The 24,015-nt window shown below is 39.7% G+C and overlaps 1 long non-coding RNA gene across 1 annotated transcript in view; it reads left to right on the top strand.

Annotated features, from left to right (window-relative positions):
* Nucleotides 1–4,077, top strand: part of LOC121397551 — a 30,806-nt gene extending 26,729 nt beyond the window's left edge. Inside the window, exon 2 of the long non-coding RNA XR_005963746.1 lies at nt 3,445–4,077. This is a non-coding gene — a long non-coding RNA (uncharacterized LOC121397551). The remainder of the gene's footprint in view (nt 1–3,444) is intronic.
* The last annotated feature ends 19,938 nt before the right edge of the window (nt 4,078–24,015 follow it).

The raw sequence follows: 24,015 nt of genomic DNA, 5'->3' as shown, positions 1-24,015 counted from the left end.
CAGTTTACGCATACAGAGACGCATTGTTGCACACAGACATAGACATTGTAAGGCTGGGAAACATGTGTGCCAGACACACACATTCACATGTATCAGTGACGACAACATTGACACTCAGACGTCTCAATAACACGGGCCTCCGTGCTTGATTGACACATAGAGAAAGAATTGTAAGTATATATATACCCTCCAGATATATATGCAACTGATGCATTAACATAGGGAGAAATCACTAACTGCAACCCTTTACCACTGAACAGCCAATGAGACAGAAGATCTAATTAGACTTGCGCTGTTAAAGCAATAAAAAGATACGTCTGATTGGTTGCTCAAAAGGATACGTCTGGTTGGTTGCAAATTTGTGCCTGTGCTGGCGGCATGATTTCTCAATCATAACCCCAAAATTGTACACTTATACTATATGCAATCTGTTTAGTATGTTCTCAAATATTAAATTTTACAAATGGCCTTAAATAGGTCCATGATTAACATATTAATTAGGAGAAATAACTCTATTTATAATATTTTATTGTACCGATCATAGGTCAAAAGAAAAAAATGAAAGTGTGCAGTAACCTTTAAAATATCTTTTGTATTTTTAAAGCTTATTTGGGTAGGGATTGGTGGGGGGTAAGGGTTATAACCTAAGCAACCTAGGACAAAGTAAAGGGTAAATTAGCCCTGCAATTGGTTAGAGTACAAAACAGATTCAATCTGCAGGCTGCTAAAGGAAATTAAACAGGTGATTTGGAAAGTTTAGAAAAGTCCAAGAAATACGCAGAGCTCCTGAAAAACACACACTCACTTGTGTAACCACCTCGCCCATGTGTAACGTCGTTTTTTGATTAAATCCTTTGGTCTTATCATTACAAAGGACCTTCTCGGGACGCCTTACCAGCCTCCAGCAGTACCCAGCACCAGTGGTGCATGTCACAATGCCCTGGCAACCAAGATTAAAGAGTTCTCATCCAGAGGGCACATCCCCCACACCATGGGACCTACACACAGTAGACTAAGTGTTAATGTAGTTAGCTCCTTACTAGAGGGCCAACCTGCAAAACTTGGTCACCCGTGTGAAAGGAAGAGGCAACCCCCAGATGTGCTAAACTAACCAGCATCCGATTGTCAGCCAAAGAACATATATATATTCCATTGATAAAGGTGCACAAATTGAAAAATCCTGGTGTGCACCTTTATCAATGGAATATATATATATATATATATATATATATATATATATATATATATATATTTATATATATATATATATATATATATATATATATATATATATATATATATATATATATATATATATATAGCAAATGTAGCCTTGCAGGTGCTGTGTGACCATTGACTACTATCATCAGACAACAGGTGTACTCTACCTTAGACAGCACCACTGGCAGGCTGGTAAATAGGTTCCCCACAGGTTATATGAATTCCAACCAATTGATTCAATGACCAAGAAGCGTAGGGTGTGGCACAAACAAGATTTTGCTGTAGGTCTGTGTAACTTCTCAGTACACCTTAGCACAGTGATCCCCAACCAACAACATATTGCGACATGTTGCTCCCAGTGGCCGCAAAGCAGCTCATAGTTTTGAATGTGTGGCTTGGAGGTAGGTTTTGGTTTCATAAAATCCAGGTGTATTGCTAAAAAGAGCCACCTGTAGGCTGCCGGTCCACTTAGGGTCTACCAAATGGCCCAATCCCTGCCCTTATGTTGCACCACCCAGAAACATTTTTTATTCTTGCTTTGTTCCCCCAGCTCTATTTCTACATCTGAATGTAGCTCAGTGCTATAAAAGTTTGGGGATCCCTGTCTTAGCCTGTAGTTTGTGCCATTGGTGAATGGATTCACCCACAATTCAGCTTCTTGGGCATCCTGCTTTAGGTAACTCAGAACATGTAGATAACTTTAGAGAGACAGAGAGTTAAAGAGAAGATTTTTATTAATAGAGGTCGTCTGAGCACCCCTCCTGAAAATATTTTCTACATTGAGGGGTGTCATGCCTTGGATGTCTATATCTCTCTAGAAGGTGATGTCCAGCTACTAATTGCAACGTAAGCAATGGAAATGGCAACTGTGAGTGGCAAATATTGCCAAGGAGAGGGAAACTTAACTATAAATTAAATGTGTTTTAGCTAAAGTCTTGTTTCAATTATAAATGTTGGCATGTTATACATTAACTTTGAGTTGATTAAACTATCTTTATTGAGACCAGCAGGGTCCCTATCACAATCCACATTTTTCCAACAGCAGAACATGAAATTATTCATTTTGTTGTTCCAGTAATCCCTTCTTTGTTTTGACAGTTAGGAATGCTTGGCAAATAAAATCTGCAATCCTTTATTCTGGAACTTTTAATTGTGCCCCCCGCAAAGTCCATACAACCATCAATTGTAATCAAATAATGAAGATTATGTTTCAAAAACACATACTCACCCAGTCACGCTTGAGGGGAAAGGGCAACATAATAAGGACATTTTCAGCATGGCTCTATACCTAGACTTGGAATGTTCAGTGATACACTTTGAGATATCAGAATTACAACAAATGATTCTTGTAGACAATAGTTGGCCTCTATGTTGAGAAGTCACCTTATACTCTTATTAATGCATATAGATTATACATTCAAGTGCATGTAGGTCTTATCACACTAGTTGGCTATTGAATTCAACATGGACATTTCATTTCATCTATCACCCCACTGACTAGTTAAAATCCTCTTAATTAAAAAGGGATGCATTAAAACGAAGGCAATACAAATCAATTGGGGGACTTAATGATTTGGGAAAGCTCTTTTACATGGTGTAACAAACCACTAAAGCATGAAATTAGTTTTGTATTTCTTAAAGTATCTGTCAGTGTCAGGCCAAAATGTAAGGGCTCTCAGGGCATGCCACTGGTCCCTCCCCACCACCTCTTTACCACCAATCTCACCCTTGTAGCTTGTCTGCTCATTGTTCCACCACCACTTCTGGATGGACAAAGCCATATTTAGAGAAGGCACCAGAGTAGCATGTGCCTAGGGTCCTAATGTGCCCACTTCTGTGCCCTAGCCTCAACTACTTATTGGTTGGTAACCATCTTTATGGCTTGGTAAAAAAGAAAAAAATACAATTAACTAATCAGCCCCCTGGGGAATAGTTCATATCTTACATATCACTGAGTTTGATGACCTTCTTAAACACAAGTCTACCTCTTGTGTACTTTGCACTTATCCTGTTCTGAACGTAACGTCTCCAGTAGTTAATCCAAAAAAGTTTAGGCTGTTCCAGTAACCATCATTGGTTGCAGTACTTCACGTCTCCATTAGTTCTTCCAAAAAAGTTTAGGCTGTACCGGTATCCATCATTGATTGCAGTAACCAATCATAATGCAGATCACATCTACAGTAATTCTTGCAGCCACACTACATTGTACATTCTCTTTTACAGTACCACTATGATTAGACATGAAAGGAGTACCAAGTGGTCCTGATACACTGAATGCAATAGAGAGAAAAAGGAGCGTGGAAAAGAAGAGAAGTCAAGAAACGAGGAGGCAAAGTTGGCAAGAAGTGAGAAAAGAAAGCACAGATTTGCTGAATGCAAAGATACAATCAAATACACCACCTATTGCTGCCTGATAGTCTTAATTGTATAACAAACTGTGTATTCCTTTTCAGTCTGAAATATTCAGCAAACCAAAATTCAGTTTTAACTTGAATATGTTATATGAGTGATCCGCAGCCATGTTGCTCTCTAAGACCTTGGATGTTGCTTCCAGTGGTATCAAAGCAGGTGCTTATTTTTTAATTCCAGGCTTGGAGGGAAGTTTTTGTTGCATAAAAACCAGGGTTAAGGCCAAAGAGAACCTCCTGTCGGCTGCCTATTCACATAGGGGCTACCAAATAGGAAATTATTTGGCATCCCAAGAACTTTTTTCATGCTTGTGTTGCTCCCCAACTCTTTTTACATTTGAATGTGGCTCATGGGTATAAAAGGTTGGGGACCCCTGGTTTACATCATAGACATATTGTTTTACATAGTGTGTTTACATACAGTGCAAAATAAAACATTTATAATTAATTTTCTTTTTACAGTTTTTCTTCCATCAATAACACAGCATGACAAATAGGTCCCTTTCCATACCATAGTGCAGTGATCCCCAACCAGTAGCTCATGAGCAACATGTTGCTCTCCAACCGCTTGGATGTTGCTCCAAGTGGCCTCAAAGCAGGTGCTTACTTTTGAATTCCAGTATTGGAGGCAAGTTTTGGTTGTATAAAAACCAGGTCCACTGCCAAACAGTGCCTCAGTGTAGGTTGACAATCCACATAGGGGCTAAAAATGGCCAATCACAGCCCTTATTTGGCACCCCAAGAACATTTTTCATGCTTGTGTTGCTCCCCAACTACTTTTACTTCTGAATGTTGCTCACTGGGTTCACAAGGTTGGGGATCCCTAGTGTGACTTTAGCCTTATCTGTAAAAGCCCTCAACAATGGAAACCAGTGCCCAGAGGGACCACTTTTAGTTAATCTATTATAGTAATCATAGGGCCTTTCCTACAAGTTGTTCTGATAATATTGTTATACACTGCAATGATTACAATAGCAACAAAACCAGGACCAATCTGGACAACAGTGCACTTCCCAGTTGTAGAACTTCCGACTCTTTAGGACAATTTTATGGTATTCCACCTTAAGAACTATTACAAAACCTGTGGAATTATTCCTATTATATGGAGTTTATTTTATGGCTCCCTGTTGTTGGACATGATCTCTGCAACAAACCCCATCACATGAGCTGCTAGGCCAGTGATCCCCAACCAGTAACTTGTGAACCACATGTTGCTCCCAACTCCCTTAGGTGTTGCTCCCAGTGGCCTTTAAGCAGGAGCTTATTTTTGAATTCCTGGGTTGGAGGCAAGTTTTGGCTGCATAAAAACCAGATGTACTGCCAAATAGAGACTCCTGTAGGCTGCCAATCCACATAGGGGCTACCAATAGCCAATCACAGCCCTTATTTGGCAGTGCACCCCCAGGAACTTATGCTTGTGTTGCTCCCCAACTTTTTTACATCTGAATATAGCTCACGAGTGAAAAAGTTTGAGGACCCCTGTGCTAGGCTATGCTTGCTTATACAATACAATAGGAGGGCTATGGGGCGGTCATCCTGAGCCTGAGCAAGCACGACAACCTAGGCAAGGCTAAAGTACAAACTAAACCAGTAAGGTTTACATAGGAGTTACAAGAGGGGAAAAAAAGCAAACGAGAAACATAAAAAGGAAAATAAAAATTATGGTTTGTTTATATTGGGAAATAATGCAATAAATAAGGGGTCGTTTTTCTTTTAATTTAAAATGTTGAATTACAGGTGTTTTTCACAATCTTTTACAAGGAAGAAACAAATGGCCGCGTTGAGCCTACTGTTTCAGTTCTTGGTTCTTATTTACATTTTGTATTACATGCTGAAACAATTGTGCATTTTTTATTAAAAAGATTGACAGTTCAGCCTTTTTTTTTCCTAAATAGTTTATATGCACAGGCCAACCTTGCACTGTTTAATGGTGGTGTAAAGAATTCCACTGATGATCCCCCCACTTATAATGTTTGGCCAGTTTAATCCCCTCAGCAGTCCTGGAGGGAGAGTTAAACAACCCCTAAGTGCAGGGAGATTATATGTATCCATTAGAAAACATTCCCTGCAGGTGCTTTATTACACAGTTGTACTAATGAAAGCACTAGCGCGCATAATGGCACTCACTTTGCCTCTCCAGGCTGTCATTCATATTGAACAATGTACTGTTGGATAAAGGAACTACAGCACCGAATGATAAGGGGTGTTTAATTCACAATGAATCCCCTCTTGTTCCCTTCTTACCACTCCTACACTTCTCCAACCCAATGACCCACATCCTTATTTCCATCAGTTCACACTTGTATTTGAAATTGTGAAATAGACTTTCCAGATTAAATTTTTCTATGGGAAAGATTTAGGGGGATATTCACTAACGGGCAAATTTTCTCCAGCGTCAGCTTCGCACCCATCACACCCCTTCGCCAGGTGCAAATACGCTACAAATATGTTAATTCACTAAAATGCTAAATTTCGTCCCGGGATCGAACGCTGGTGACTTTCCGCAAGCGTTACTTCGGCAGTTTGAGCATTTCATAGCGAAGGTGCGCTAGCGTTCATTTGTGCCTAATGAAACTTCGCTAGTGATCTTGCGTTTAGGTCAAGAAATTTAAAGTTGTATGGACGTCTTTATTATAAATGTTGCTGCAAGTGGTTTAATTTACAGGTTTATATTACACACGTCCAGGGAACCTTAATAAAGACAAGAGAGTTAATATAATGCCCTACACCTGAGCCCACTGTAAAATGAATGTTCCATATGTTATAAAATGTGTGGAGAAAACCGCTTACCCAAAAAAGTAAGTTAGGACTTTTGCAGCCAATCCCGCTTAAAAAAAGGAAAAGTCACCAACGTTTTTTCAATTTTAAAGCATTTTCAGCACACAGGATATGATGTAAGTGACATAGATCTTGCTTCATTTTAGCAGTTTGACTGGTCTGAGGTGGCGAAGGCAACTCTGGCGAAAGAGGTAACGTTCAGTAAAATCCATATTTTTGTGAATCTGCGGAGTAATTTAAGGTATAATAAGTGATGTCCTTTTATAAGGTGACAAATGGGTCTACAATTTCCACCTTTACTCAAGTGAAACTATAATGCTAGCTGGTAACCAGTGATGCTGCAAACAAGGCAGCAAATCATTTAAACAGTATTGGATATGGGTAATAACAAGATGCTTTAACCTTTTAATATTTAGGTATAAACATTGCCGGTTGTGTTCTGGTAAAGGAGTGTGCTGCTCCATTGTGCATTGGGTAAACAGGTGAGCAGGATAAAGTGCTACATCTATGCCATTAAGTGATCCCCAACCAGTAGCTCATGAGCAGCATGTTGTTCTCCAACCCCTTGGATGTTGCTCTCAGTGGCCTCAAAGCAGGTGTTTATTTTTTAATAAGTTTTGGTTTACAAGTTTTTGTTGTATAAAAACCAGGTGCACTGCCAAACAGAGCCTCAATGAAGGTTGACAATCCAGATGGGGGCTACCAAATGGCAGCACAATTTGGAACCCCAAGAACATTTTTCATGCTTGTGTTGCTCCCCAACTCCTTTTACTTCTAAATGTTGCTCATGGGTTCAAAATCTTGGAGATCCATGACCTAGAGGCTTGCACTTATGTAAAAGCACACAGGAGATGGGTGTAAAAATGTATGACTATGTCATGCCCACATGCTTTTTCTTTGCACATCTCTTCAACTTTAGACAGGAATCCACATTTTGCCTTAATAGTGGCAGGTGCAATTACACTAGAATAAAATCATGGCGGATCATACTTTGCCCTTCCTAGTTAACGAACGCTTACATTTTGAAAAAAATACCAGATTGTTCAAAGGTTATTGTTGCACAGATTTCCAAATTCCTAACCCATCAGTTGCACCTTAAAATCATTTCAGAAATTCTCTAGAGGTTTAAGTTATTTATCCCTGTAAACATTTCCCTGCTGTGTCAATACCCTCCCTCATAATACAAACATGATTGTACATTTCGGCTAATCTTCATTAGGGGAAATTAAACACAGGGATTTCTCTCTTTGAGGATAGAAGTAGAACGCTTAATCCTCATATCATTCTGCTGGAGTAAGCAGACTGTCTTTCATCTGGATTATAATCAGTAAATGACATGCTGATTCCAAGCCAATTTCATGGCCAGAAGATCAGATTCATTCACTGCAAGGTGCAAAAGAGACAATTGCTAATTTGGTGTCCTGGGAATGCCGTGTTTGGTCTTTTCTATATATATTGCTGGGCACATCTCAAAAGTTATCAAAGATGTTTTATCCCCACTAAGGACCAAACCCCAGGGGGATTCTCATCAATAAGTTTTGAGCATCTAACGTTACTTGAAAAGAACCAGTCTTGCAGAATATTGAACTGGGCTCTGATCAAAGTGAGGAGACTTTTCTCTCCAAGGATGCACAAAATCTCTTTTTGTTAAAAATGAATTATATTAGAAAACGAATTGTTATTCAGAATTTTTAATTATTTAATATGAGAAAAATGTTAAATAGGGATGCATATTTGTAATTTGTTGGGGCAGTGCTACTTAATGACATGCCCTGTAGATTTCTCTGATGTGTTCAGAGATTGAGATTGTCAGCTAAATTGGAAAGCTAAAGGTGGTTGTGAGCAACTCTGTCTGTGTCCATTCCTGGTCTACAGCTAGCTCTGCATATCAAAGAACTAATGACTGTTTTGCAATGCTAGTTGGTAGTATAGGCAGTCTAGGAGGAGTTGGCCTCACTAGTAGCAATAGCCCTAGAATTCAAGCTATCAGACTGTGACGTGGGATCTCATGGCAGAGACGCTGGTTCAACTCCCTGTGGAAATTTGCAACCTGGGACAATCACTTAATATCTTGGTGTCATTCATAGGGGCAAATTCACTTAGCGCCGAAGCGCCTAACGCTAGCGTCAATTCGCTAGCGTTGGTCATTTTCGTTACTTCGCAAATTCACTAAAGAACGCTGGCGTAAATTCGCTAGTGTTACTTCGCACCCTTACGCCTGGCGAATTTGCGCAATGGACGTAACTACGCAAATTCACTAACGTGCGCAGTGTACTGAACGCTACCTTTTACCCTAGACTTCCTTCGCCACCTCAGACCAGGCGAAGCGCAATAGAGTAGATAGGTATTGCTACAAAAAAAGTTCAAATTTTTTCTAAGTCCCAAAAAACGCTGGCGTTTTTTCTATATTATGGGTGATAGGCTGAAAAAGATCGAAAACATTTTTGGGGCTCCCCTCCTTCCCCCCTACATTTCATAACTCATGGCAACTTAACTATAAAGTGGGCACATGTGTAGGGCAAAATAAAAATTTTATTTGATGTTTTGAAGGTTTCCCAGGCATTTGTAGTGCTGCTACATATTCCTCCATTGAAATTTGAATTTGGCGCCGTATGCAAATTAACCATTGCTAGCGCAACTTCGCTTCGATTAGTGAATCAACGCTAGCGCAACTTCGCAACTTTACGCTACCCCTGAGCGCAATTTCGGATTTTAGTGAATTTGCGGAGCGCTAGCGAAACTACGCCTGGCGAAGTGTGTCGAAGTGCGGCGAAGTTACTCCTGGTGCAACTACGAATCTTAGTAAATTTGCCCCATAGTCTTGATTGCTGTACTTTGGATCTGACAGAAGAAAAACACTATATACATATTTTTATTTATTTATTCCAGGAACTAGTTAGTTAGTTAGCAAGTTATTTGGCCATGTTGGGCATCCTACTTGTCCATATAGCCTACAGGGGTCCCCAACCTTTTTTTTACTCATGAGCCACATTTAAATGTAAAAAATAGTTGGAGGGCAACACAAGCATGAAAAAGTCCATGGGGATGTCAAATAAGGGCTGTTATTGGCTGTTTGGTAGCCCCTATGTGGACTGGCAGCCTACAGGAGGATCTGTTTGACATTACACCTGATTTTATACAACCAAAACTTGCCTCCAAGCCAGGGACTCAAAAATAAGCACCTGCTTTGAGGCCACTGGGAGCAACATCCATGGGGTTGATGAGCAACATGTTGCTCCCGAGCTAATGGTTGGGGACCATTGCGGGCCTAGTTACTGGTTTTCTTTATGCACATTACCTGATCCCCTGTCTCACAAGCAATCTAGTATCTATGCAAGTGCATGTATTTACAAAAACAGGGGTTATTAGTTACAAAGTTATTGTCATAAAATTGGTAAACCACCATACCCCATCAAGGTAAACCCTAAATGGTGGTCCCTAACTATTACCTCTGGTCATAGGATTGAAGGCTGGCACCTTCCTAACTCTTTACCTCCGGTCATAGTATTCAAGGCTGGTACTTCCCTGCATTGTAGCATTTCTTGGGATAAGTGTCTCCTGACATGGGCATTGGTTTCAGTCAGAGGGCTTTGTCCTCCTCCGCCATTAGCTTTTAAAAGAAAGAGATTGCCTAGTAGACCACAACTTTGGTTCCACTGGCTTACCAATTTTATGATCATAACTTTGTAACTAATAACCCTTGTTTTTGTACATACATGAACTTGCATATATACTGAATTACTTATGAGATAGGGGGACAGGGAATGTGCATTGATCAATCCACCTTCTTTTTCTCTATGTTTGTAGTTAATTTGGCCAGATAATTAGCACTTCCATTGTATTTACATATATTTGTACTTAGCCTTGGAGTGCTCCCACAACCCAACTTTTTTCACATTTCTTTATATGTTGCAAGAAAGCCTGCGTGCTTAAGTTGGAATAAAATACCAAGATAATATTGCATCACTGTAATTCAAGAATATATCAAATTTAAGAAGTGCTTGGGGATTTTGTATTACAAACACAACAGGGCTTTCATAACATGTAGTAAGAACAGCTTTGTGTTCCAAACACATGGTTAACATTTGTGCGCCAGTCATAAAATTTAAAATCAACTATTTCTTAAACTGGACTTGCGAATATGGTTACAGGAAGAAAAGAAATGGTTGTAGAGAATCAGAAGAAGAAAATATTTCAGAAATGGATCCCCTTGAATAAATGGACAAGTGAGAAATGTATATATTTTGAGAGTATAAGCAACATTATATAAGCGAACCTGTTGTCTACACTCACTTCTTAGAAAATCTAAAGGTAGAAAAATTTGCCCAGAATTGATAAATTAGCCCAAGTGTTTTGGACTTTTAAATTTTTAAATTCAAGTTCTGTTTATACAGTCCAGCTCAGTGCAGGGCTAAAGACATTTTGGTTAGAGACGGTGTCAGAGCCAAGTTATTCCCATTAAAAGAGAAGAAATTCAATCTAATAATTACTGTATGGAGGATGGGGATGCCAAAAAAGGGCTGTTATTGGCTGTTTAGTAGCCCCTATGTGGACTGGTAGCCTACAGGAGGATCTGTTTGACATTACACCTGGTTTTATACAACCAAAACTTGCCTCCAAACCTGGAATTCAAAAATAAGCTCCTGCTTTGAGGCCACTGGGTTCAACATCCAAGGGGATGGAGAGCAACATGTTGCTCCCGAGCTAATGGTTGGAGGGTTGTAAGAGACGGTGAGACGGTGTCAGAGCCCTAGCTTTGAGTCTACATTTGGCAAAATGTGTTGCACACTATGACCTCTCACAGCTGCAGCCCCGGTGGAACACCAAGGATTATTCCTTCGATCGAATGAACACCAAGGATTATTCCTTCAATTGAACGATTCAATCCTTCGAATCGAATGATTCGAAGGATTTAAATCCAACGATCGAAGGAATATCCTTCGATCAAAAAAACTTAGGAAAGCCTATGGGGACCTTCCCCCATAGGCTAACATTGAGTTCGGTAGCTTTTAGATGGCGAACTAGGGGTTCGAATTTTTTTCTTAAAGAGACAGTACTTCGACTATCGAATGGTCAAATAGTCGAACGATTTTTAGTTCGATTCCTTCGATTCGAAGTCGTTGTCGTAGGTCGTAGTAGCCCATTTGATGGTCGAAGTAGCCCAAAAAACACTTCGAAATTCGAAGTTTTTTTGCTTCGAATCCTTCACTCGAAGTTAGTGAATCGGCCCCTAAGTCATTCCCATTAAATTAGAAGAAATTCAATCTAATAATTACTGTATGGAGAACTGATGAAAATGATTTGTGATACTGTGTATGATTGCCAGCAAGAATATGAAGTTTGTAGGGCATACATTGAAGAACTACATAAATGAGGGTAAAAAAAATCCATAACAACTGGATGTTACTTCATAGAGATTTTATGGCTGCCTTCTTCCTGAAATTAAATCCTCATTCCATCTTACTTATTAAATAATTATATGATTATGCAACTACAGTATCTTCCTTGTTGGCAGCCTTGTGTGAACTCTTTATTCATGTTGTACACAGTCAGTAACGTGTTTATGGAGGGTTTATTGGTGCTCGAAATTCACCAACATGAAGTTTAATTGAATTATTATTATACCAGTAAATCATCAGTGGAAAATGTTATACCCTTTTATTATGGGGGACGTTGTTGCACATATTAATGTTATCAATGTGTCCCCATGTTTGTGTGTTTTCCTCCATTAGTTACAATGATTTCCTCTGCTCTGTCATTTCTTTACAGTTCTTTCTAATACTTCATGGCCCCACTATGGTGAACTGTACTTTGAATTGAAAACTCCTACCTTATCCAAGCCAATTGCCTTTGGAACAGATGAGTGGGGGAAACATTATTAGTTGGAAAAACACACAGGGGCAAATTGACTAACCGGCGTAAATTCGCCAGCGCTGGCTTTGCGCAAATCGCAACACTTCGCCATGTGTAAATTCGCCTGGACAACGCTAATTCACGAAGATCCGAAGTTGCGCACAGGGTACTGAACGCTGGTGAAGTAGCCAATTCGATGATCGAAGTAGCCAAAAAAACCATTCGAAAATCAAACTATTTTTCCTCTATTCCTTCACTCGAACTTAGTGAATGGGCCCCTTACCACCCTCTGGGTTTAATAAATTCCAAAGAATTCTAGTCTACGATGGAATTCTTCGAGTTGTTGACATTCGTACCTTAATAAATAACCCCCATAGTGATCATCAAACACATTGAAGTCGATGAGTGTTATCTAAATGAAACAGTTTTGCTCTATTTACACTTTTCATGATAGAGTTATACCAATAGATACGATTAGATGAAGTTCTCCACTGCTCCATGCAAACTCCACTATTCTATGCAAACATACTTTTCTAATCAGTCCATTAATTTTCCTTGGTAAAGGCTTTAACCCGACACAAGTTTACAAGGAAAAATATAATAATAAATTATATAGCAGATCAAATGATTCCTCCTCCCCTTCATCTTTTATTGTTCTGCAAGGATCATATGATTAGCCTTAGCAGTTAGAAGATAATAAAAAGAACAAAGTTGGCACAATGAAGACTGGAGGAAAATATCATGTTACATTTTAACTTAGCACTGCAGTATTCTGCAAGACAATTTAAATACAGATATGGGACCTGTTATCCAGAATGCTCGGGACCTGGGGTTTTCCGGATAATGGATCTTTCCGTAATTCGGGTCTTCATGCCTTAAGTCTACTAGAAATTAATTTAAACATTAAATAAACCCAATAGGCTGGTTTTGCTTCCAATAAGGATTAATTATATCTTAGCTGGGATCAAGTACAAGCTACTGTTTTATTATTACAGAGAAAAAGGAAATCATTTTTAAAAATTTGGATTATTTGGATAAAATAGAGTCTATGGGAGACAGCCATTCCTTAATTCGGAGGTTTCTGGATATCCGGTTTCCAGATAAGGGATCCTATACCTGTAGTCACAAAATATGACTCAACAATATGTGACCTATAACATACATTTTTCTCTGTTTGCATTTTCACGAAAGCTCATGTCACAATTACTACCTATTACAATGATTAGCAGGCTCATTCTGCTTGTGATCATTCAATAAAACCTGCACTCAGAAAAGAAGTATTACAGGGATTCTGTCATGATTTTTATGGTGTCGTTTTTATTTCTAAATTACACTGTTTTTAAACAATTCGCTCTACAATATAAAATTTAACCAACAAGTGTATTTTTGTTAGTACCCCATCCTCGTCGCCTATTTGTTATGTTTTTTTGTTTGCTTTATTAGCAGGCTCATGCAGCCATTACACAACAGTAGTCAACTCTAACACCACAAACTGCATAGAAAGTATGCACAGTATAAGTCTTGAGCACAGTGACATCTACAGGCCATTTGTATAAACACCACAGTAATATTGGTGTGTAGGTAGCCATCTCAGGTCATTTTTAGGGATGGGCGAATTTGCGCCGTTTCGCTTCGCCGAAAAATTTGCAAATTTCGCGTGAAATTCATGAAACGGCGAAAAATTATCTTGTGTTAGGGAGCTGCTATCTGGTTACCTTCCCATTGTTCTGTTGTTAGGCTGCTGGGGGGGAAGGGAGGGGGTGATATCACTCCAACTTGCAGTACAGCAGTAAAGATTGACTGAAGTTTATCAGAGCACAAGTCACATGACTGGGGGAAGCCGGGAAACTGACAATATGCATGTCATATTTTAAAATAAAATATAAAAAAATCTGATGCTGCTCAGATCCAAACTAAAGACCGGTTTAGGCCATACTGGGGCTAATTAATGTAATTCAAGGTTTTCTGAGCAGCGTATGTAGATTGATAGAAGTGGTTCCAGGTGAACATCACATTTGGAGTGAGGAAACCTTCTCCTCGTTTGTATATAAAACAGCAGGAATTTTTTAAAAGAACGTTTTGAAAGTAAAGTGTTACATATTGTTCCCAAGAGTAATGAATGTTTCCAGGTGGCTTTTCTACAAGCCAAGTGACTTATTTTAGAAGGGATCATAGACAGAACAGTTGAGTACATTTTCAAGAAAACTCTAGGGGGCAAATTTACTTATGGTCGAATATCGAAGTCGAAGGATTTACCGCAATTCGTTCGATCCATCGATCGAACGATTTTTCTTCGACCCAAAAAAGATAGCAAAGCCTATGGGGACCTTCCCCATAGGCTAACATTGAGGTTCGGTAGGTCTTAACTTGGAAAAGTAGGGGGTCGACTTTTTTTTAAAAGAGACAGTACTTTGACTATCGAATGGTCAAATAGTCGAACGATTTTTAGTTCGAATTGTTCAAATTGAAGTCAAAGTCGTAGTCGAAGGTCGAAGTAGCCCAAAAAAACGTTTGAAATTCAAAGTATTTTTCCTTCATTGAGCTAAGTAAATGTGCCCCTAGATGTTCTGTGACTCTAGATGACAGGCCAAGATAGACCTTACTGGGGACATTGCAAAATAAGTCTACTGTAGCTATTGTTTGCAGAATTAACATTTTTTAATTACTTAGACCCAAAAGCCAAATATTCCTACTTATACTGAACATCTAAGTTTATCTGTTTTAGAAACAGGCAAGCCCATGATAAATATTTGGACTATTTTATGTGTCCAGTACCAGACACGCTGCCTTTTTGTATCTCTATCTACTGAGCTTGGCAGGAAGATGACAGCCTCTTAAAGAGAGATACTCTTAGCCAGTTTCACAGATCCATCTTGCACAATAACTAAATGAACAAAGGGCAATCGGAGTTCAATTTAGTAATGTAGAAAATAGATAAAAGTAGTAAAGCGTGGAACTAGAAAAAATGGTCTATTATTACAAGGAATCATTTATAATGGATATCCACTTGAAGAATCCGTATCTTGTCTACATGGGTGCTAGGCTCAGGCTGTAGATTATTTATTAGCAACACTTATAAAGTGGTTCCATAGAACTTGGTGGTGCACTGATCATAGAGAGGCAAAAAAGTGAAGAAGATGAGTTAGGGCCTAGTACCCAAAGGAGGCTTTGCCATATACATTTGTTAAGGCTACCACTGCCTTATCTTCATCATGATGTCTTGAATGGTTTCTTGTAGTGTTGGGTGAATTTATTCACCAGGCGTGAATCCGTGGCAAATTTCCACGTTTCTCCGCCTGTGAATAAAAATTGTAGAGAAAATCAAAGTTTTGTGACGATAAGGACAGTTCCAACGCCAGCGACAATTAACGCGCGTCAATTGACTTTATTACACGTAAAATTGTTGCTGGCATCAAAATTCATGTTTCGCAAATTTTTCGCTGTTTCATGACAAATTCGCCCATCACTAGTTTCTTGCCCTGTTTATCTAATAAGAGCAGATTCTCTTTCTGAAAAATGGCTCTCCCTTGATTCGACTTCTTTAACTATTCTCCCCATAAAATAATGCTCGGTCTTTGCTATGTTTCTTGGAGTATATATATATATAGTGCCATGTCTTCCCCTTCAATATATATATAAAAGGTTATATTTTAAAAAGGTGCTTATTTTCAATATATGTTAGTAGGGTTAAATTAGATAAATCCAGCTTGATCAAAGCAAGTGAAAATTATCTTGTACGGTAGAAGAAAATGGAGTCATTTTTTATGAATTAACTCTGCCTAATATGACTATTTAACCAGTATCAGGGTAAGGGCATACGCTAAGATTCGGAGAGATTTAGTCGCCCGTGACAAATCGCCTCTTCTTTGGGTGACTAATCTCCCCAAAAAGCCTTCCCGCCGGCTAGAATCTAAATCGCCAGCAGGATGGCACTCTCAGCTCTTCGTTTTCCGAAGTTGCCTCATGAGGAAGAGGCGATTAGTCGCCGAGCGATCAAATCTCCCCGAATCTTCCTGTGTGTCTCTGCCCTTAGCACTCTACTTTAGAGAGTGCTTAGTTTCTGAGAACGATTTCCAAGAAAAAGGATTTTTCTGCAGCTTCTGAAAAGCCAAAAGTTAGAGGTGGTGGAACCATTTCAGAAGAGTAACAGTGGAATTAATTTACTGATATGTATGTTCCTTTTAGTCATGTTGACATCATGGAAATGTCAGCCATTGTCAGAGCAATGCTCATTAGAGTGCTACAGAAAAGGCACGTTTTTGCCTCTGTCCACCAACCATTACTAATATTTGAAAAAATTCTGATGTATTTGCAACATTTATGTGTGCCATGAAGTTTGGACTCCCAAAATCTAAAACTTTTGCTATCCATTTCATCGCACAACATCTGCATTTGTTTTGTATAACAATGGGGAGTCCTCTGCTTAGACCAGCAGAGCACCTCTTGAGGGTCAATGGGAATATGGGTGCATCAGTGCCGGACTGGGACACCAGGGTCCATTAGACCAGGGGCCCACCCAAAAACCTTTAGACCAGGGGCCCACTCTAAGTATTATTTTCTTCCTTTCCTAACTCAACCTGTATTGCCCTATTCTCTTTTCTTTACATACTATAACCTATTATTCCATCTGTTTAGCCTCTTTGTTTTCATAGAAATAGGGAATGGCCATGAAATAAGCCAAATGTTTAGAAGAAGGAGGGCCCACTGACACCTTGGCCCACCGGAGATTTCCTGGTATCCCAGTGGGCCAGTCCGACACTGGGGTGCATCGAGAACATTAGGGAACCAGGGCTGGTATATGTCTTTGGGTTTACCAGAATTACATTAAGAGTCAGGGCACATACTCAGATTTGAGAGATATTAGTAGCCCGGCGACAAATCTTCTCTTCTTCAGGGCGACTAATCTCCCCTAACTTCCTCCTACCGTCTAGAATGTAAATCACCGGCGATATGGCACTCAGAGCGCTTTGTTTTCTGAAGTCGCCCCAAGCAACTTCGCAAGTCTTCGGAAAACTAATCGCTCCGAGTGCCATATTGCCGGCGATTTACATTCTAGCCGGCGGGAGGCAGTTAGTCACCCTGAAGAAGAGGAGATTTGTCACCGGGCACTAATCTCCCCGAATCTAAGCATGTGCCCTAACGTTTAATGATACTTTAACTATGAAAGCGAGTGCATCTAGAGCATGTGTTGATACCCAGTGTATTCCCATTCTCCATACCAACACCAAGGTTGACTGATAAGCAAATAGAGGAAAATAGAGGAAAGTTACCATAGCACCAGAAACACAATACCCTCTTTCATACTCAAATAACATAGTGATTAACATTTGTTTACCTTTAAGAGGGATTAGGCTCCACCCATCAGGCATGTAAATAGACCATAACAATAGAAAATAAGATAAACCAGCAATTCAAATCTCTACATTACCTTACCCTGTAGTATATTAGCTCTAAGTGCACATTAAAATGTGTTTACTTAATAGTTATCCTTAAACAACAGGCTGTAAGCCTTTGGAAGGTCAACATTGGTTGAACATGATTGATGGCTTGTCTTGTGGCTATAACTCTGATTCTGAATATATTAAAAAAAAAAAAGTATTCCTTTCTTATTGAAATTTCCCACTTTTTACCAAGCCTTGTTTGTACGAATGACATAACCATGTATGTTTTTTGTCAGCTTCATTGTAATGCCAAGTTCTTGAATGTTTACTTTAATAATTAACAGTGGTTGAATGCGCCCAGACAATAGCAGGTACTATTGACACAGCGTGACTCATGTTCTGGCACATTTGGAAGGTAGTCTACAGAAGTAGCACACTTTATCATTTTTTTTTTTATTTCATGCTGTGAAATTATTGCCTAGCAAAGAGTTTAGCTGCATTAATCTAAACCAACAGGTTTGGTGTCTGAGGAATGACAAAACTCTCCATTATACATCTTGCAGAAAGAGAAGGGGAAATATCTCGGAGCAAAATATTATGCAGATTATCATGCAATCTAAAGAATTTGTTGTAGGTTACATTCTGTTTCCACTGTACAAAACTGGTCATGCACACAACAAAAATATACTTGTTTATCTGTCACCATACATATGAATCTTGACCCAGTTCCTCAACACAAATATAGGGCTGCATGTATACCTTGGGTTTCCATTGGCTATTACAGAAGATGGTGCTCCACTAGTGTTTGGAATATACCTCAACCATTATGGCTCTGTTTACCGATTTAATCAAATGAATGCAGGGACATTGAGCTTTTTTTTTGGCTATTACAGAAGATGATGCTCCCTTACCCTTTAGGATATACCTCGACAATTATGGCTGCGCTTACCCATTTGCTCAACATGAATGTAGGGCTGAATGTTTACCACGGGCTTGTATCGGCTATGCAAAACAAAGGGACCAAATGGCGCTCCAGAATGATAACGGAAATAGCTCACCAGGTTGATCGTGTGGTCCAGGTGCACCAGCCCCAGACCCCCAGCTTCAGGGAGTTGCAAACCGATATGTGCAGCAAAGAGAAAGGGCTATCCAGTTAAAAAAAAAGTCTTTATTGGTCATAATTAAAAGTATAAATGCATCTCCATAGGCCCTACGCGTTTCGTACCTCCAAGGTATTTAATCATGGGCTAAGTACCTTGGAGATAGGAAACGTATAGGGCCTATGGAGATGCATTTATACTTAATTATGACCAATAAAGCCTTTTTGGCGGTGGATTCCTCTGAGTGCCGGATAGCCCTTTCTCTTTGCTCCACATACTCGTATTGGCTATCACAGCAGATAATGCCCCCCTAGACTTTGGAAACACCTCAACAATAATGTCTCTATGGAATTTCATTTACACTTAATTATGACCAATAAAGACTTTTTGGCCCTGTGGATTCCTCTGAGTGCCGGATAGCCCTTTCTCTTTGCTCCACATACTTGTATAGGCTATTACAGCAAATAATGCTCCCCTAGACTTTGGAAACACCTCAACAATAATGTCTCTATTTATATCTCCTTCGCTAGCCTTACCCTGAATCACAAACCATGGATAACAGGCAGTAATAAAAAGTGTCAGAACAGTTCAAATAAAATAACAATTTTGAACCCTGCTATCATTTATACCTCAAGCCAATGATCTGATCATCCAGAGGGCCATTGAAAAAATGTGGTATCAACAACCCTCGGCTGAAATATTTTCTACATGGCCCAGATAAGCTTCAGTCATATATCATTTTTGAATGTGATAATTTTCGGCAGGTATGCAAACCTGTTGTCTGTGTGGGCACCTTGACCCCTCATAAGGTGGCCATACATGTGCAGATCCGCTTCTTTGGAGAAGTCGTCTAGGCCCACAATCGGATGCTGGAGATCCATGAAAGGGCCGCATCAACAAACCGATGTGGTCCTCAATCTGACAGGATTTTTTAACAGATAAACATCTGGCCGATTTTCAGACAGATATTGGTCAGGGAAGCCCGTCGGAGGCCCCCATACACCAGCAAATAATGTGTCGACTTGATCTCTCGGCAGCTTGGCCCATGATGGCCAGCTTAAGTTTTGGTTGTAGTTGTAATTTCATCTGTAAAAGCAACATTTCATGTCTAATGTGAGATACAATATTTGTGTGTGTGTCTAGTATCATCGTCTCTGAATGATAAAGCAGGTCAGCCAGATGACTATGCTCTGCAGCGAAAGCTATAGGAATTATATTTACAGTGAGTAACAGCTAAGATGCTAAATGAAACAGGTGTGTCACAATGGGGATCTTTGGTTGATTATCTTTATGACTCTTTCATCATAAAGGTTTATGTTCCCAGTTACTGTAATTCCATCTTCATGACCTTGTATAGTCATCCCAGGTATTGGTGAGCAAAGGACTATAATTCCATTAAAATATTGTTTTCTTTTAGGCAAAATGGATATATTGTGTAAGATACATAGCTGAAAAGATATTTGATTGCAAACATTGATGCACCAGCTGGGATAACACAGGACAGGGTAAGGCCTAGAGCCAAAAGGTGTGTCAACCAGTTAGAGCATCCCATAAGTAAGTGTATCAGCAGGTTAAAACTCAGTTAGTGCAGGGCCACTCCTGCCATGGGGCAGGGTTAGAACTTCGCCTTATGCGGCAGCGAGCAGCCAGTTACCAGGGGTGACAAAAAGCTGCCTCTTGAAACTTAAAGTTTAAGGTTTTAACCCGGAAATTTGGCTCCGTTAGTGCAGTTTCACTCATTACACTAGAGAAGTTGCCCCCTTTTGATCCACACTTATTTTAACGCACGGCCTGACTAATTGTCCTATAGAAAATACTGAGACCTTTTTCTAGCCAACTCCAAGTGAAAGCTATTCATTTTCTTTGTGACATAAGCCTAAAGCATTACAGTAAAAACAACCTGCATCTGTATGAGCACTGGATAACGTTGTTTCCTTGAAGCACTGGGGCCCTAGGTTCAATTCCAGCCTGAGCAGTATTTACAAGGAGTTAGTACATATGTTCTTTGCTTTTCAAGGTGTTTATTAATGACTTGGAGGTGGGCATTGAAAGTACTGTTTCTATTTTTGTAGATGATACTAAATTGTGCAGAACTATAGGTTCCATGCAGGATGCTGCCACTTTGCTGAGTGATTTGTCTAAGTTGGGAAACTGGGCAGCAAACTGGAAAATGAGGTTCAATGTTGATAAATGCACAGGCCCGGATTTGCGGCAAGGCGCCGGCGCGCTGGGAAGGGGAGGGGAGGTGGGCGCTAGGACCTCGCGGCCGCCTGGTCGGACCGCGCGGCCTAGGGGCGCCCGTCATTGAAATACGGCGCTGTAAATGCAGGTTATGCATATATGTTATAATATGAATGCAAGTTATACACTAAATGGCAGTGTGTTGGGGTTTCCCTTAAATGAGAAGGATCTAGGTTTTTTTGTAGACAAGTTGTATAATTCTGGGCAGTGTAATTCTGTGGCTACTAAAGCAAATAAAGTTCTGTCTTGCATAAAAAAGGGCATTAACTCAAGGGATGAAAACATAATTATGCCTCTTTATAGGTCCCTGGTGAGGCCTCATCTTTAGTATGGGGGCAGTTTTGGACTCCAGTCCTTAAGAGGGATATAAATGATCTGGAGAGAGTGCAGAGACTAAGTGCAACTAAACTGGTTAGAGGGAGGGAAGACATAAATTATGAGGGGAGACTGTCAAGGTTGGGGTTGTTTTCTCTGGAAAAAAGGCACTTGCGAGGGGACATGATTACACTTTACAAGTACATTAGAGGACATTATAGACAAATAACAGGGGACCTTTTTACCCATAAAGTGGATCACCGTACCAGAGGCCTCCCCTTTAGACAGTGATCCCCAACCAGTAGCTCGTGAGCAACATGTTGCTCCCCAACCCCTTGGATGTTGCTCTCAGTGGCCTCAGAGCAGATGCTTATTTTTGAATTCCAGGCTTGGAGGCAAGTTTTGGTTGCATAAAAAACAGGTGTTCTACCAAACAGAGGCTCCTGTAGGCGGCCAGTCCACATAGGGGCTACCAATAGTCAATCACAACCCTTACTTGGCACTAACTAGGAACATTTTTCATGCTTGTGTTGCTCCCCAACTCTTTTTACATCTGAATGTTGCTCACGGGTGGAAAAAGGTTGGGGACCCCTGCCTTTAGACTAGAAGAAAAGAACTTTCATTTGAAGCAACGTAGGGGGTTCTTCACAGTCAGGACAGTGAGGTTGTGGAATGCACTGCCGGGTGATGTTGTGATGCTGATTCAGTTAATGACTATAAGAGTGGCTTGGATGATTTCATGGACAGACAAAATATCAAAGGCTATTGTGACACTAAACTCTATTGTTAGTATAGATATGGGTATATAGTTTATGTGAAAGTATGGAGGGGTGTGCGTATGGTTGCTTGCTTTTGATTTGGAGGGGTTGAACTTGATGGACTTTGTCTTTTTTCAAACCTATTTAACTATGTAACTATGTGTCATCCGTGCTTGGGTGGGTTATCTGTGCTACTCTGGTTTCCTCCCACAGTACAAAAACAATAAGGAAGGTTAATTGGTTACTAATAAAACTGACCATAGAATGTGTCTGAATTGGCTTAATGGGTCCTCGGAAGGGCCTGTTCAACTGATCTCTATCTGGCTGGTTTGATAATCCTGTTGGGTGAGGGCCACATTGACGCAGTCCTCATCTGATTAGATCTGGTTGTTGGCACCTGGATCCAACAACTGGATCAGCCTGATTTGGCCCCACACTTGGGTGGCCAAGTTGAGCAAAGGTACACTCGTTAGGAAACTTTACTTAAGAAGCTGTTCTTTAAATGTTTTTAAATTTGGTTTTGAGTGTTTCAAAGAAGAATTCTTGTGCAAAGGACATTTGTATTTTACTGTGGTTTTCATACTTCCCTTATAAAGTCCTCTAATTTAGCAGCGCTAGACTGTGATTTATAAAGGGGCAAATGGAATGCCTGAGGCAACGGATGGTGCCCTTTGCTTATCCTGTAAAGTCAAACCCTCACTTCTCGCTGATGCATTTTCCCACCCTGCAACAGTAATTTTCACTAATCAATAGCTTAATCCCAGTATTTATGTCTCACCCAATCTCTGTCATTATCCTGATTACAGCCTTCTGCAACTGCTATGGCCAAAGGCACCGTTTCATATCTTTCATTTTTTTTTTTTTGCATTTATTTTTCTTTCCGTTCTTTTCAGATGTTCTTCGGATGATTAATTGGGTTAACCTCTTTACTGCCAGAGGGGCCTGTACGGCGAGCAATGGTCATGGAGAGTACAGTTAATCTCACACTAGTGACATGGAACAGAACAAACTGTAATGGATGATCCATTATTTATATAATACAAGCAAGAAAAGCAATTTATATATTCATTTTAAATTAGTGTAAATTAGTTTATATAGTGCATGTAGTTAACAAGGATTTTATTGGTTAGTGGTTAATGTATAACGAAATAAATAGCTAATGTACAACCAGTATTTGTTTTATGTTTAGTTTCCTTTAAATATACAGTATAAGGACATAATAAACTGTGTGCAAAGAACATTCTTTTTGGTGTAAATATTTACATATACAGTACTCTGTAGACGACTACAGGATATCACCATATGCTGGACAGAAAGATGGCGTTTGTGTAATTGAAATCTGCTGAGCGTAATACATGGGTATATCCGCTTGTTTGAAGAGGTCGCCAAATAAGTAGATCTTTGCCCAATATGCCCACCTTGAGTGGGCAATATTGGGCTGATCCAATCATGGGCCCTAAAGTTCCTGTGATGGCAACACACCCATCATGGTCATCATCATGGTTGTGCATCTATGGCTACCAATCCCAGATTCAGCATCAATTCAAATCAGTCCAGACCTAAGATCTTGTTAATCCGGTGACACAATAGGCACGTTTCCTTGTGAAACCTGGTCTTTTAATGGAATAAACTGGTGGCATTGCCACATCTGCTTGAAACTGGCCACAAAATACTTCAATTATGTGCAAGCTTCATATTTTTTTATTTCAATAAATTTTTATTCTTTTAAACCACATTTGTATACAGAGTGCTTTTTAAACAGGATCATTTATATTTCCCATATCCATCTTACATAATAAACATAAAAAACAAATCCATAGAAAATTGTAACCTGTGCAAGCTTCATATTTAGCAACAAATGTGCATAAAATACTGCACAGATCTAATTTGTTAGCCTAGTGAGTTGGTGGAAATGGGGGAACATGATTTTTTTCCCCTAATACATGAAAACACCTCTGAT

Source organism: Xenopus laevis, chromosome 8S, assembly GCF_017654675.1.
Source record: "Xenopus laevis strain J_2021 chromosome 8S, Xenopus_laevis_v10.1, whole genome shotgun sequence".
NCBI lineage: Eukaryota > Metazoa > Chordata > Amphibia > Anura > Pipidae > Xenopus > Xenopus laevis.
Note: the sequence above shows the minus strand (reverse complement) of the source record. Positions and strands in the feature narration are given on the sequence as shown.